The sequence below is a fragment of the Oncorhynchus nerka genome, linkage group LG22 (assembly GCF_034236695.1).
Source record: "Oncorhynchus nerka isolate Pitt River linkage group LG22, Oner_Uvic_2.0, whole genome shotgun sequence".
Lineage (NCBI taxonomy): Eukaryota > Metazoa > Chordata > Actinopteri > Salmoniformes > Salmonidae > Oncorhynchus > Oncorhynchus nerka.
In genome coordinates, this window is record NC_088417.1 from 64,999,851 (window position 1) to 65,015,957 (window position 16,107).

The following is a 16,107-nucleotide window of genomic DNA, read 5'->3' on the forward strand; positions in this document are numbered from 1 at the left end:
CAATGCAAATAGTCCACGTAGCCATTTGATGCCATATTACATTTACATTTACATTTAAGTCATTTAGCAGACGCTCTTAGCGACTTACAAATTGGTGCGTTCACCTTAAGACATCCAGTGGAACAGCCACTTTACAATAGTGCATCTAAATCTTTTAAGGGGGGGGAGGGGTGAGAAGGATTACTTTATCCTATCCTAGGTATTCCTGAAAGAGGTGGGGTTTCAGGTGTCTCCGGAAGGTGGTGATTGACTCCGCTGTCCTGGCGTCGTGAGGGAGTTTGTTCCACCATTGGGGGGCCAGAGCAGCGAACAGTTTTGACTGGGCTGCGCGGGAACTGTACTTCCTCAGTGGTAGGGAGGCGAGCAGGCCAGAGGTGGATGAACGCAGTGCCCTTGTTTGGGTGTAGGGCCTGATCAGAGCCTGGAGGTACTGAGGTGCCGTTCCCCTCACAGCTCCGTAGGCAAGCACCATGGTCTTGTAGCGGATGCGAGCTTCAACTGGAAGCCAGTGGAGAGAGCGGAGGAGCGGGGTGACGTGAGAGAACTTGGGAAGGTTGAACACCAGACGGGCTGCGGCGTTCTGGATGAGTTGTAGGGTTTAATGGCACAGGCAGGGAGCCCAGCCAACAGCGAGTTGCAGTAATCCAGACGGGAGATGACAAGTGCCTGGATTAGGACCTGCGCCGCTTCCTGTGTGAGGCAGGGTCGTACTCTGTGGATGTTGTAGAGCATGAACCTACAAGAACGGGCCACCGCCTTGATGTTAGTTGAGAACGACAGGGTGTTGTCCAGGATCACGCCAAGGTTCTTAGCGCTCTGGGAGGAGGACACAATGGAGTTGTCAACCGTGATGGCGAGATCATGGAACGGGCAGTCCTTCCCCGGGAGGAAGAGCAGCTCCGTCTTGCCGAGGTTCAGCTTGAGGTGGTGATCCGTCATCCACACTGATATGTCTGCCAGACATGCAGAGATGCGATTCGCCACCTGGTCATCAGAAGGGGGAAAGGAGAAGATTAATTGTGTGTCGTCTGCATAGCAATGATAGGAGAGACCATGTGAGGTTATGACAGAGCCAAGTGACTTGGTGTATAGCTAGAATAGGAGAGGGCCTAGAACAGAGCCCTGGGGGACGCCAGTGGTGAGAGCGCGTGGTGAGGAGACAGATTCTCGCCACGCCACCTGGTAGGAGCGACCTGTCAGGTAGGACGCAATCCAAGGTTGGGCCGCGCCGGAGATGCCCAACTCGGAGAGGGTGGTTTATTAGAAAGGAAATATGCATAGCAATTTTACTAATCTCAACAATATTACAAGCATTAATTTAGGTCTGCTTCAATGGCTTTTATAGGTTGGCAAGCATTGTTAAATGAGGACTGACGTCAAATTTGAACAAGTTATGGTACTTTGGTATGTCCAAACACAAGTATTTAATTACATTGAAATTAATGCATTTTAAGGTGATGTATAGTGCAATGTCCTTCAAAATGGTTTTCTGGACAAACTACATTTTTTATTGCTATTATATGCATTTTTATATAGGCAACCTGTAGTCTGAAAATTGATGAATTGTGGTTTAACCAATGTACAGTTGAAGTCGGAAGTTTACATACACTTAGGTTGGAGTCATTAAAACCCATTTTTCAACCACTCCACAAATGTCTTGCTATCAAACTATAGTTTTGGCAAGTCAGTCAGGACATCTACTTTGTGCATGACACAAATATTTTTCCAACAATTGTTTACAGACAGATTATTTCACTTATAACTCATTGTATCACAATTCCAGTGGGTCAGAAGTTTAAATACACTAAGTTGACTGTGCCTTTAAACATCTTGGAAAATTCCAAAAAATTATGCCAAGGCTTTAGAAGCTTCTGATAGGCTAATTTACATAATCTGAGTCAATTGGAGGTGTACCTATGGATGTATTTCAAGGCCTACCTTCAAACTCAGTGCCTCTTTGCTTGACATCATGAGAAAATCAAAAGACCTCGGGAAAGAAATTGTAGACCTCCACAAGTCTGGTTCATCCTTGGGAGCAATTTCCAAACTCCTAAAGGTACCACGATCATCTATACAAACAATAGTACGCAAGTATAAACACCATGGGACCACGCAGTCATCACATCTGTCTCCTAGAGATGAACGTACTTTGGTGCGAAAAGTGCAAATCCATCAATTCGATCATGTACTTTTTAACCAAAATAAGTATTTTAGTCCACAGTACTTTTTACTGACATATCAACCAACTGGTTGAGTACATTTTTTACAAAGTTCTTGCTTTTGAGCTTTTTTACATTTTAACTATCTATTTTCATAATCTTCAAGGTCTCTATAACAGGAGTGGTGAAATATTCATCCCAAACCAACTGAATTCCTGCCTTTTATCCCATATCTTTGGTGACTGATTTGAAGTTTTCTGAGATTGATTTTTGGTTTTCTGACAGCCCTCTGAGTAGGCAAAGTTAGAGTGCCACAACCCTGAACTGCCGCAACCCAAAGTTGACCAATTATGTAAATTGATGCAGGAAAGCTGGGGGATTTGACCAATCAAGTTCAAGTGAAGATTTTTTTTTCATATCCACTTCTAAATCCATTGTCAAAACATGTTCTTCTAGACGGTTGAGAATAGGGTTAGTGTAACGTATCTGATATAGAAGTTGTATTAAGGGACTAAAAACGTCACTTACTTTATATAGTCAGGTTGTCACGCCCTGACCTTAGAGAGCCTTGTTTATTCTCTATTTGGTTAGGTCAGGGTGTGACTTGGGTGGGCAAATCTATGTTTCTATTTCTTTGTTGGCCTAGTCTGGTTCCCAATCAGAGGCAGCTGTTTTAGTTTATTTATTTTATATAACCTTTATTTAACCAGGAAGGGCTCATTGAGATTTAAAATCTCTTTTTCAAGAGGGTCCAGGCCAAGAAAGGCAGCACCAAGTCATTACAAAAATTACAGACAAACAACATGAAAAGCTACAAGTAATCTAGTAAAAACCATAGAATTCACAAGAGTATAACAAAATTAAAAACAGCAAATTAAAAACATTGACAGGTCAGAGAATCAGTCTCAATATCATTCATCAGTGATTTAAAAATACCAATCGGGACAAGTTCTTCCAGTTTAAAAGTATTTTGTAAGGTGTTCCAACACGATGGCGCAGAGTACATAAAAGCCCTTTTACCAAATTCAGTTCGGACATTTGGAACAGTTAGCAGTCCAGCGGACGAAGAGAGTACCCACCACATTTCTGAACAATATAAATGCCCAAATAAAAAGGTAGTAAACCCAAAATGGCTTTGTAAATAAAAGTATACCAGTGCCTGAGCCTACGAGTGACTAGAGAATGCCAGCCAACCCTGGTATACAAAGTGCAGTGGTGCGTAAGGGTTTTGCAATTTAAAATAAATCTCAAAGTGCCATGGTAAAGGGTGTCAATTGATCTCAAACACTGAGCGGAAGCATTCATATATAAAATAAAATATATAAAATGTTTATCGTTGTCTCTGTTTGGGGATCATACTTAGGCAGCCCTTTTTCCACCTTAGTTTGTGGGATCTTGTTTTTGGTTAGTTGCTGTGTTAGCGCTACAAAACTTTACGTGTCGTTTATTCTTTCTTGTTTTTGGTGTTCATTTAAGAAATTTATGATGGTCATCTACCACACTGCACCTTGGTCCAATCCATCTTTAAACGAACGTAACACAGGTGTTATTTTTTTATATGATTCTCAATTCCAGTTTGTGTTAAAAAAATGGACCAAGCGGTTTGAGGCCGCTTGGTCGGCGGTGCCGAGGTGTGAACCAGAGACAACCTAGGAGGAGGTAGAGAGGTGGTCGGTCGACCCAGGGAGAGTGCCAGAGCCCGCCTGGGATTCAATAGAACAGTGCGAGGAGGGATACCGGAGAATGGAGTTGGCGAGGAGTATGTGGCAACGTAGACGTTTGGAGGAGCGTGTCACCAGTCCGGTGCAATCTGTGCCGGTCCCACGCATCAGGCCTCCAGTGTGCCTCCCCAGTCCGGTAGGTCCTGTGTCTCCTCCTCGTACTCGCCCTGAAGTACGTGTCCCCAGTCCAGTACGTCCTTTGCCTCCTCCCTGCACTCGCCCTGAGGTGCATGTCACCAGCCCGGTGCCACCTGTACCTGCCCCACGCATCAGGCCTCCAGTGCGCCTCCCCAGTCCAGTACGTCCTGTGCCTGCTCCTCATGCTCGTACTGAGGTGCGTGTCACCAGCCCGGTAACACCAGTGCCGGCCCCACGCACCAAGCTTCCGGCGACATTTCCCAGTCTAGAGCTTCCGGCGACAGTTCCCAGTCCAGAGCTTCCGGCGACAGTTCCCAGTCCAGAGCTTCCGGTGACGGTCCACAGTCCGGAACCTCCGGCGACGGTCCACAGTCCGGAACCTCTAACTACGGTCCACAGTCCGGAACCTCCAACGACGGTCCACAGTCCGGAACCTCCTGAGACGGTCCACAGTCCGGAACCTCCTGAGACGGTCCACAGTCCTGAACCTCCTGAGATGATTCACAGTCCGGAATCTCCTGAGACGGTCCACAGTCCTGGGGCCTCCAGTGATGATCCACGGCCCGGAGCCTCCAGTGACGATCCAAGGCCCGAAGCCTCCAGCGACGGTCTGCAGTCAGGAGCCTCCAGCAACGGTCCCCGGTCCGGAGCCTCCAGCGACGGCTCCCGGTCCGGAGCTTCCAGAGACGGTCCCCAGTCCGGAGTCCGCGACGACGATCTACGGTCCGGAGTCCCCGGCGACGATCCCCGCAACAGAGGCGCCACCAAAGTGGGGGGAGCCTCAAGCGGAGCGGGGTCTGCGTCCCGCACCGGAGCCTCCAACGAGACGAGATGCCCACCCGGACCCTCCCCTATAGGTTCAGGTTTCCGCACCTTTGGGGGGGGGGGGGGTTACTGTCATGCCCTGACCTTAGAGAGCCTTATTTATTCTCTATTTGGTTAGGTCAGGGTGTGACTTGGGTGGGCAAATCTATGTTTCTATTTCTTTGTTGGGCTAGTATGGTTCCCATTCAGAGGCAGCTGTTTATCATTGTCTCTGATTGGGGATCATACTTAGGCAGCCCTTTTTCCACCTTAGTTTGTAGTATCTTGTTTTTGGTTAGTTACTGTGTTAGCGCTACAAAACTTTATTTGACATTTATTCTTTCTTGTTTTTGGTGTTCATTTAATAAATTTATGATGTTCACCTACCACACTGCACCTTGGTCCAATCCGTCTTTAAACGAACGTAACACAGGTGTTATTTTTTTATATGATTCTCAATTCCAGTTTGTGTTGAAAAAATGGACCAAGCGGTTTGAGCGTAAGAACAAAGAGGGCAAAAAATGTAATCTGTCTGCTACAGAATATCATCAACAGTAAGGAGTTGGTGAGTAACGAACAGTGGGGTCTGGAATTATTTGATGCATTGATAAAGATTGTATCAAATAAATAATACAAATACTGAGCTGTATTGTGTGCTCAAATTGTTTTATACAATTGCTCAAATGATTGGATCCCCTGTTTTCAATATACCAGCACCCTCCCCTTGTGAGGATAATGACACTGAGCCTTTTTCTAAAATGTTTAATGAGATTGGAGAACACATTGGGAGGGATCTTAGACCATTCCTCCATATAGAATCTTTCCAAATCCTTGATATCCTTCTTTTGTACTTATGGACTGCCTCTTAAATTCAAACCACAGTTTCAAGTCCGGACTCTGAGATGGCCATTGCAAAATGTAGATTTAACCATTTCTTTGTGGATTTTGATATGTGCTTGGGGTTATTGTCTTGCTAGAAGATTTACTTGCGGCCAAGTTTCAGGCTCCTGGCAGAGGCAACCAGGTTTTTGGCAAAAATGTTCTGGTACTTGGTAAAGTTCATGATGCCGTTGACCTTAACAAGGGCCCCAGGATCAGTGGAAGCAAAATAGCCCCATGACATCAAAGATCCACCAACACATTTTACGGTAGGGAGGAAAGTGTTCCTAATGTTTGGTATATGTTTTGCCAAATGAGCTCCTAGCCTTACTCCTCTTTCCTTTGCTGGGAGGATTTGAGTCTGTTTCTAGTGGCCATTCTGAACAACACAGTGGCAACTATGTTTACCTGTGGGTACATGTGTTGAGCTGCCGTGTGAGATTGGCTTCATCATCGGTATGTATAGTACCACAGTACCATAGAAACACCACTGGCTAAATCATTATTCAAGTCTCAGTGGGAAAATAATACAATAGTGATTGTGTGATCAATAGTGATAGTTTGTTCTCTATCACTATTTGTGTACCAGGAAATTTTAGACAAAAACCTGGTTGCCTCTGCCAGGAGTCTGAAACTTGGCCTCGAGTAAATCTTCCCGCGAGACAATAACCACAAGCACACATCAAATTCCACAAATAAATGGTTAAATCTACATTTTGCAATGGCCATCTCAGTCTCCGGACTTGAACCCGATTGAAAACCTGTGGTTTGAATTTAAGAGGGCAGTCCATAAGCGCATAAGAAGAATATCAAGGCTCTGGAAATATTCTATATGGAGGAATGGTCGCTGTTGGGCTGGCAGCCATTGGATATGGGACCTAGGAAGTCCGCTTCAAAGTGATTCTCCTAAGGTTCTACCTAGGTACCGGGGCCAACCTGTGCTACATGGAGGAGATGAGGATTATTGAGAGAGTGCAGGGGGAGGACAGATGCATGTGCATCAACACAGAATATGGGGGATTTGGAGACGACGGATCCTTAGAGTTAATCCGGACTGAGTTTGATAAGACTCTGAATAGTGAAGCTCAGCAAACGTCTCTATTCAAAAGTAATATTTATTAATAACAGCCCTGTCCCTTATGAACATTGGAGGAATCTGTGACACTGCACATGTGTGACTTTACACAGGTTTGAGAATATGATCGGTGGAAAATACCTGGGAGAGATAGCCAGACTGGTCTTGATGAAACTGAACCAGCTAAAGCTTTTTGAGAGGCTGTCTGTGGACAAAGGATTTGTATTTGAAACCAAATACATCTCAGACATAGAAAAGTAAGTGATGCTTTTAAAATTATTTTCTCCTTGAGACTCAGTTTACTATATTGATGTTGATACGAGAGGGTATATTGATATTGATATGAGATGTCACACATTAGACATTGTCAACAGCCTTTGTTATTGGTTTGCATCCTTTTAGAGCCCGTCTCTATGAGTAACTGAAGAATATGTCTTTTTTTGTGCCATGACAGGGCCTGGGGTGAGTCATTGACACAGTCAGCTAAATAGCTAACTCTCATGTGGCTGGCTACTTAATTGACTAAGAAATTGGGGTGCAACAGAATTAGTCACCAAATTCGATTTTGTTAGGCAAAACTTTTGCTGGCACCCCCTAGCTCTCTTTTAAATGATGTTGGTTACTTCAGATTTTCAGGGACATACTGTGCACCACTATTCTGGTACCAGTCTGTTTTTATCTATCGTTCTACTCCTGGCCATACTAAACAATCTAATCTGCTAATCTTGGGTACAAGGAGTGGAATGTTAGCTAAACAGACTGGTACCCTGGCTAGTGTACTACATCATGGTCTTGGAAAAAGCTACCATACTCACATTTCAGTCAGGGAGTGGCTACCCAACTATAGTACAGCTCCAGTTATCATGAACAAACTGCTTGGTCTATAGAATATTTATTTATAGCGTTGTGTTTTTTGGACCACTGATTCCCTCTGTCTGGTGCCTTCTGTGTCTAGGAAAGTCCAGGGGATTCTGACTGGTGCCATTCAGTCTTGAGGATTGTGAGATAGTGTATTTGGTGTGCAAAGCGGTGTATAAACATGCTGCCAAGTTGTGCGCTGCTTGCCTGGTAACCATTGGCAACTGTATCCGTGGCAGCCGTGGACTGGACAAGCTATGTATCAATGTGGGGATGGATGGCTCTGTCTATACAGAACACCCCAAGTAAGGATAAATCAAACTTACCTAAACTCTATTTTGCATTTTGTATTCCCTTTTGTCAACCCAATTGACCAAAATTATCACTTTACTCCCGTACAAGTCTCGGAAACCCAGACCTAGGCAAATGTCTGGAGAGACAACTCCCATACCAAAGCTAACCCTGTCTCAACACCATGTCTACAAAACTGTTAATCATTTCTGCCTCTATTGCTTTTCATATCTAAACGCCATTCCTGTGTCCCAATAATATACTACACCTTCTCTCGACTATCCTTGACTCTCTCCCTTCTGTCTTCTCCAGCTTTAGTGAGTGGCTGAAGGAGACTGTGGCCATCCTGGCCCCAAAATGTAAACTCACTTTCCATGTTTCTGAGTATGGCAGCAGGAGAGGGGCAGCCATATTGGCAGCCATGACTCAGGGGCGGGCCGATCAACCTAAGCAAGCCCTCATGTGATGGAGAGGAGGAGGATGAATGGAACGCACAGGGGAAAATCCATCTATATATTGCAACATTTGATTGTTATAATGAAAAATATGTTAACCCTTTATATGCACTTTATGTAACACTACACTATAATAAAGCATATACTTTTTTTAACACGTCATATGCACTTTATATGCGTACATGTACGATGTATTATTATGTGGTCATAATGCATACAGACTTGTCATAATTATGTATGAACTGCTTTTAATGTAAAACAATCAAAACGGGAAAATAATGAAGGAAAATATTTTTAAAATATATGTATTTATATATACATTACCAGTGAAAAGTTTGGACACACCTACTCATTCAAGTGTTTTTCTTTCTTTTTACTATTTTCTACATTGTAGAATAATAGTGAAGACATCAAAACTATGAAATAACACATGTAGTAACCAAAAAAGTATTAAACAAATCAAAATATATTTTATATTTGAGATTCTTCAAAGTAGCCATCCTTTGCACATGTTTGGCATTCTCTCAACCAGCTTCACCTGGAATGATTTTCCAACAGTCTTGAAGGAGTTCCCAGCACTTGTTGGCTGCTTTTCCTATGGAGGATTGGAAATGATTGGAAATGATGCGGACAATTACGTTGATGGAATCCACAATCTATCTGCAATATTAAAACTGATCTAAAAAAAACTGTCAAAACTATCAATTTCACCCCCCCCCCCCCTTAAAAGATTTAGATGCACTATTGTAAAGTGGCTGTTCCACTGGATGTCTTAAGGTGAACGCACCAATTTGTAAGTCGCTCTGGATAAGAGCGTCTGCTAAATGACTTAAATGTAAATGTAAATATCAAGCATCCCAGAAAAGTGCTAAAAATAGCCCACATTAACATATGTATCCTAAGAAACAAGGTTCATGAAATCGATAACAAATAACATTCATATACTGACTATTTCTGAAACTCACTTAGATAATACCTTAGATGATAAAGTGGCAGCAATACATTGTTCTAACATCTACAGAAAAAACAGAAATGCCAACAAGGGTGGTGTTGTGGTCTATATTCAAAGCCACATTCCAGTAAATCTTAGAGGGGATCTCATGTCTAAACTGTTGAAGTAATATGACTACAGGTTAATCTGCCTCACCTAAAGCCCATTCTTGTAAGAAGTTGCTATAGACCACCAAGTGCTAACAAACAGTATCTGGATATTATGTGTGAAATCAAATCAAACATTATTTGTCACATGTGCCGAATACAAAATGTGTAGACCTTACTGTGAAATGCTTACCTACAAGCCCTTAACAAACAATGCAGTTCAAGAAAAAGTTTAAAAAATATTTACCAAATAAAATCGAACAAAAAAATTATAAAAATTAACGCAAATAAAATAACAATAACGAGGCTATATACAGGGGGTACCGGTACCGAGTCAATGTGCGGGGGTCATTTGTACATGACTAGAGTCTTTGACAATTTTGGGGGGCTTTTTGAGGATCTGGAGACCCATGCAAAATATTCTCCTGAGTCTCCTGAGGGGAAAAATGTGTGGCCATGCCCTCTTCACGACTGTCTTGGTGTGTTTGAACCATAATAGTTTGTTGGTGATCTGGACACCAAGGAACTTTAAAATCTCGACCCACCCCACTACAGCCACGTCGATGTTAATGGGAGTCGGTTCGGCCCACCTTTTCCTGTAGTCCACAATCAGCTCCTTTGTCTTGCTCACATGGAGGGAGAGATTGTTGTCCTGGCACCACACTTCCAGGTCTCTGACCTCCTCCCTATAGGCTGTCTCATCGTTGTCGGTAATCAGGACTACCACAGTTGTGTCGTCAGCAAACTTAATGATGGTGTTGGAGTCGTGTTTGGCCACGCAGTCGTGGGTGGACAGGGAGTACAGGAGGGGACTAAGTACGCACCCCTGAGGGGCCCCAGTGTTGAGGATCAGCGTGGCAGACGTGTTGTTGCCTACACTTACCATCTGGGGGTATCCCATCAGGAAGTCCAGGATCCAGTTGCATAGGGAGGTGTTGTCCCAGGGTCCTTAGCTTAGTGATGAGCTTTGTGTGTAATATCAACAGAGAGGTATATTTTCTGGGTGACCTAAATATTGACTGACTTTCATCAAGCTGCCCACTCAAGAAAAAGCTTCGAACTGTAACCAGTGCTTGCAACCTGGTTCAGATTATCAATCAACCTACTGGGGTATTTACAAACAGCACAGGAATTAAATCATCCATATGTATTGCTCACATCTTTACTAACGCTGCAGAAATCTGCTGTAAAACAATATCCAAATCCATTGGCTGTAGTGATAACAATATGGTAGCCATATCTAGGAAAACCAAAGTTCCAAGGCTGGACCTAATATTTGTGTATAAGATGTCCTACAAGAGGATTTGTAGTGATTCTTATATTGATGACGTAAAGAATATTAGCTGGTCTGTGGGGTGTAATGAGGAGCAACCAGACACATTTATAAAATTCCTTACTCCAGTTACTAATAAGCATGCACCCATTAGTGTGTACGGCCCAGTACATCACTGGAGCCAAGCTTCCTGCAATCCAGGACCTATATATTAGGCGGTGTCAGAAGAAAGCCCATACAATTGTCAGAGACTCCAGTCACCCAAGTCATAGACTGTTTTCTCTGCTACCGCGCGGCAAGCAGTACCAGAGAGCCAAGTCTGTGACCAAAAGGCTCCTCAACAGCTTCTACCCCCAAGCCATAACACTGCTGAACAATTAATCAAATGGCCACCGGACTATTACATTGCCCCCCCCCCCCCCATTTGTTTTATATGCTGCTCCTACTCGTTTATTTTCTATGGACATTCACTTTACCCCTACCTACATGTACAAATTACCTCAACTAACTTATACCCCCGCACACTGACTCGGTACTGGTATCCCCTGTATATAGCCTCGTTATTGTTTTGTTATGGTGTTACTTTTTTTTATTTTATTTTTTTTACTTGAATTTATTTGGAAATATTTTCTTAACTCTTCTTTAACTGCACTGTTGGGCTTGTAAGTAAGCATTTCACGCTAATGTCTACACTTGTTGTATTCGGCGGATGTGACAAATAAAGTTTGATTTGATTTGACTGTAAAATGACTGTAAAAACTGTTGAATTTCTGTAGATTGATGAGGAAATGAAAAATGTTATGGTTGAGAGGGATGAGGCAAAAGGAATTGCAAATAAGTCTGGTTGCATAACCAATTGGCAAACCTACTGCAAATTGAGAAATCATGTGACTAAACAGACAAAAAGAAGAAGAAACTATAGTATGAAACAAAGATCATTGCCAATTTTTTATTGCCAAGATTAGAAAAATTTGGCATGGAATGCCAGCAACAAATGCTGAACCTACACATCCAAGTATAACTGATCAAATTATGAAATACAAGCATTGTAATTTTCAATTCCGTAAAGTGAGTGTGGAAGAGGTGAGAAAATGGTTGTTGTCTATCAACAATGACAAGCCACCTGGGACTGCCAACTTGGATGGAAAATTTCTAAGTATGACAGCGGATGATATTGCCACCCCCATTTGCCATCTTTTCAATCTAAACGTACCAAAACGTGTGTGCCCTCAGGCTGTCACGGATCCCTCCGGAACTTTCATTACGCACACCTGGGCCCCTATTCCCACTGATTGTATTTGTATATACAGTGGGGCAAAAAAGTATTTAGTCAGCCACCAATTGTGCAAGTTCGCCCACTTAAAAAGATGAGAAAGGCCTGTAATTTTCATCATAGGTACACTTCAACTATGACAGACAAAATGAGAAAAAAAATCCAGAAAATCACATTGTAGGATTTTTAATGAATTTATTTGCAAATTATGGTGGAAAATACGTATTTGGTCACCTACAAACAAGCAAGATTTCTGGCTCTCACAGACTTGTAACTTCATCTTTGAGAGGCTCCTCTGTCCTCCACTCGTTACCTGTATTAATGGCACCTGTTTGAACTTGTTATCAGTATAAAAGACACCTGTCCACAACCTCAAACAGTCACACTCCAAACTCCACTCTGGCCAAGACCAAAAAGCTGTCAAAGGACACCAGAAACAAAATTGTAGACCTGCACCAGGCTGGGAAGACTGAATCTGCAATAGGTAAGCAGCTTGGTTTGAAGAAATCAACTGTGGGAGCAATTATTAGGAAATGGAAGACATACCAGACCACTGATAATCTTCCTCGATCTGGGGCTCCACACAAGATCTCACCCCATGGGGTCAAAATGATCACAAGAACGGTGAGCAAAAATCCCAGAACCACACGGTGGGACCTAGTGAATGACCTGCAGAGAGCTGGGGAAAAAATAACAAAGCCTACCATCAGTAACACACTACGCCGCCAGGGACTCAAATCCTGCAGTGCCAGACGTGTCCTCCTGCTTAAGCCAGTAAATGTCCAGGCCCGTCTGAAGTTTGCTAGAGAGCATGTGGATTATCCAGAAGAAGATTGGGAGAATGTCATATGGTCAGATGAAACCAAAATATAACTTTTGGTAAAAACTCAACTCATCGTGTTTGGAGGACAACGAATGCTGAGTTGCATCCAAAGAACACCATACCTACTGTGAAGCATGGGGTGGAAACATCATGCTTTGGGGCTGTTTTTCTGCAAAGGGAACAGGATGACTGATCCGTGTAAAGGAAAGAATGAATGGGGCCATGTATTGTGAGATTTTGAGTGAAAACCTCCTTTCATCAGCAAGGGCATTGAATATGAAACGTGGCTGGGTCTTTCAGCATGACAATGATCCCAAACACACCGCCCGGGCAACGAAGGAGTGGCTTCGTAAGAAGCATTTCAAGGTCCTGGAGTGGCCTAGGCAGTCTCCAGATCTCAACCCCATAGAAAATCTTTGGAGGGAGTTGAAAGTCCGTGTTGCCCAGCAACAGCCCCAAAACATCACTACTCTAGAGGAGATCTGCATGGAGGAATGGGCCAAAATACCAGCAACAGTGTGTGAAAACCTTGTGAAGACTTACAGAAAATGTTTGACCTCTGTCATTGCCAACAAAGGGTATGTAACAAAGTATTGAGATAAACTTTTGTTATTGACCAAATACTTATTTTCCACCATAATTTGCAAATAAATTCATAAAAAATCCTACAATGTGATTTTCTGGATTTTTTTCTAATTTTGTCTGTCGTAGTTGAAGTGTACCTATGATGAAAATTACAGGCCTCTCTCATCTTTTTAAGTGGGAGAACTTGCACAATTGGTGGCTGACTAAATACTTTTTTGCCCCACTGTATGTGCCCTTTGGTTTCCATTGGGCGGTCGATTATTGTTACATTTACATTTACATTTAAGTCATTTAGCAGACGCTCTTATCCAGAGCGACTTACAAATTGGTGCTTTCACCTTATGACATCCAGTGGAACAGCCACTTTACAATAGTGCATCTAGGTCTTTTAAGGGGGGTGAGAAGGATTACTTGATCCTATCCTAGGTATTCCTTAAAGAGGTGGGGTTTCAGGTGTCTCCGGAAGGTGGTGATTGACTCCGCTGTCCTGGCGTCGTGAGGGAGTTTGTTCCACCATTGGGGGGCCAGAGCAGCGAACAGTTTTGACTGGGCTGCGCGGGAACTGTACTTCCTCAGTGGTAGGGAGGCGAGCAGGCCAGAGGTGGATGAACGCAGTGCCCTTGTTTGGGTGTAGGGCCTGATCAGAGCCTGGAGGTACTGAGGTGCCGTTCCCCTCACAGCTCCGTAGGCAAGCACCATGGTCTTGTAGCGGATGCGAGCTTCAACTGGAAGCCAGTGGAGAGAGCGGAGGAGCGGGGTGACGTGAGAGGACTTGGGAAGGTTGAACACCAGACGGGCTGCGGCGTTCTGGATGAGTTGTAGGGGTTTAATGGCACAGGCAGGGAGCCCAGCCAACAGCGAGTTGCAGTAATCCAGACGGGAGATGACAAGTGCCTGGATTAGGACCTGCGCCGCTTCCTGTGTGAGGCAGGGTCGTACTCTGCGGATGTTGTAGAGCATGAACCTACAGGAACGGGCCACCGCCTTGATGTTATTTGAGAACGACAGGGTGTTGTCCGGTTCAGCTTGAGGTGATGATCCGTCATCCACACTGATATGTCTGCCAGACATGCAGAGATGCGATTCGCCACCTGGTCGTCAGAAGGGGGAAAGGAGAAGATTAATTGTGTGTCGTCTGCATACAATCTCCACTGGTGCGTGTGAGTACCTGTGCTGTATGTTTTTGCTTTCGTGCCATTGTGGATTGCAGATGATTATGGGTCTCAACGCGGGTCTTAATCATTGTGCGCGTGTTATTTATTCAAGGTACTCCTCGCTCTTTTGTTTGGGTTTCAACCCTGTGCTTTGTTTAGTTTTTGGTTGGTCTTCATCCCTGTGCCTTTACACGGCACGCAATAATTTGGGTACAATTTAAAAAACTATTACGCATTCCTGCGTCTATCTCCCGAATCTCTTCATACCAACGTGACAGTGGCCAGAAGCTAACCCAAGAAGAGTAAAGCACCCTTTACTGGCTCAACTAACTGACCAATCAGCCTGTTACCAACCCTTAGTAAACTTTTGGAAAAAATTCTGTTTGACCAGACACAATGCTATTTCACAGTAAATAAATTAACAGACTTTCAGCACGCTTCTAGGGAAGGGCATTCAACATGCACGGCACTTACACAAATTCATGATTGGCTAAGAGAAATTGATAATAAAAAGATTGTAGGAGCTGTTTTATTAGACTTCAGTGTGTCTTTTGACATATCAATCATAGAATGCTGTTGGAAAAACATACACTGCTCAAAAGAATAAAGGGAACACTTAAACAACACAATGTAACTCCAAGTCAATCACACTTCTGTGAAATCAAACTGTCCACTTAGGAAGCAACACTGATTGACAATAAATTTCACATGCTGTTGTGCAAATGGAATAGACAACAGGTGGAAATTATAGGCAATTAGCAAGACACCCCCAATAAAGGAGTGGTTCTGCAGGTGGCAACCACAGACCACTTCTCAGTTCCTATGCTTCCTGGCTGATGTTTTGGTCACTTTTGAATGCTGGCGGTGCTTTCACTCTAGTGGTAGCATGAGACGGAGTCTACAACCCACACAAGTGGCTCATGTAGTGCAGCTCATCCAGGATGACACATCAATGCGAGCTGTGGCAAGAAGGTTTGCTGTGTCTGTCAGCGTAGTGTCCAGAGCATGGAGGCGCTACCAGAAGACAGGCCAGTACATCAGGAGACGTGGAGGAGGCCATAGGAGGGCAACAACCCAGCAGCAGGACCGCTACCTCCACCTTTGTGCAAGAAGGAGCAGGAGGAGCACTGCCAGAGCCCTGCAAAATGACCGCCACAAATGTGCATGTGTCTGCTCAAAAGGTCAGAAACAGACTCCATGAGGGTGGTATGAGGGCCCGACGTCAACAGGTGGGGGTTGTGCTTACAGCCCAACACCGTGCAGGACGTTTGGCATTTGCCAGAGAACACCAAGATTGGCAAATTCGCCACTGACGCCCTGTGCTCTTCACAGATGAAAGCAGGTTCACACTGAGCACTTGACAGACGTGACAGTGTCTGGAGATGCCGTGGAGAACGTTCTGCTGCCTGCAACATCCTCCAGCATGACCGGTTTGGTGGTGGGTCAGTCATGGTGTGGGGTGGGGTGGCATTTCTTTGGGGGGCCGCACAGCCCTCCATGTGCTCGCCAGAGGTAGCCTGA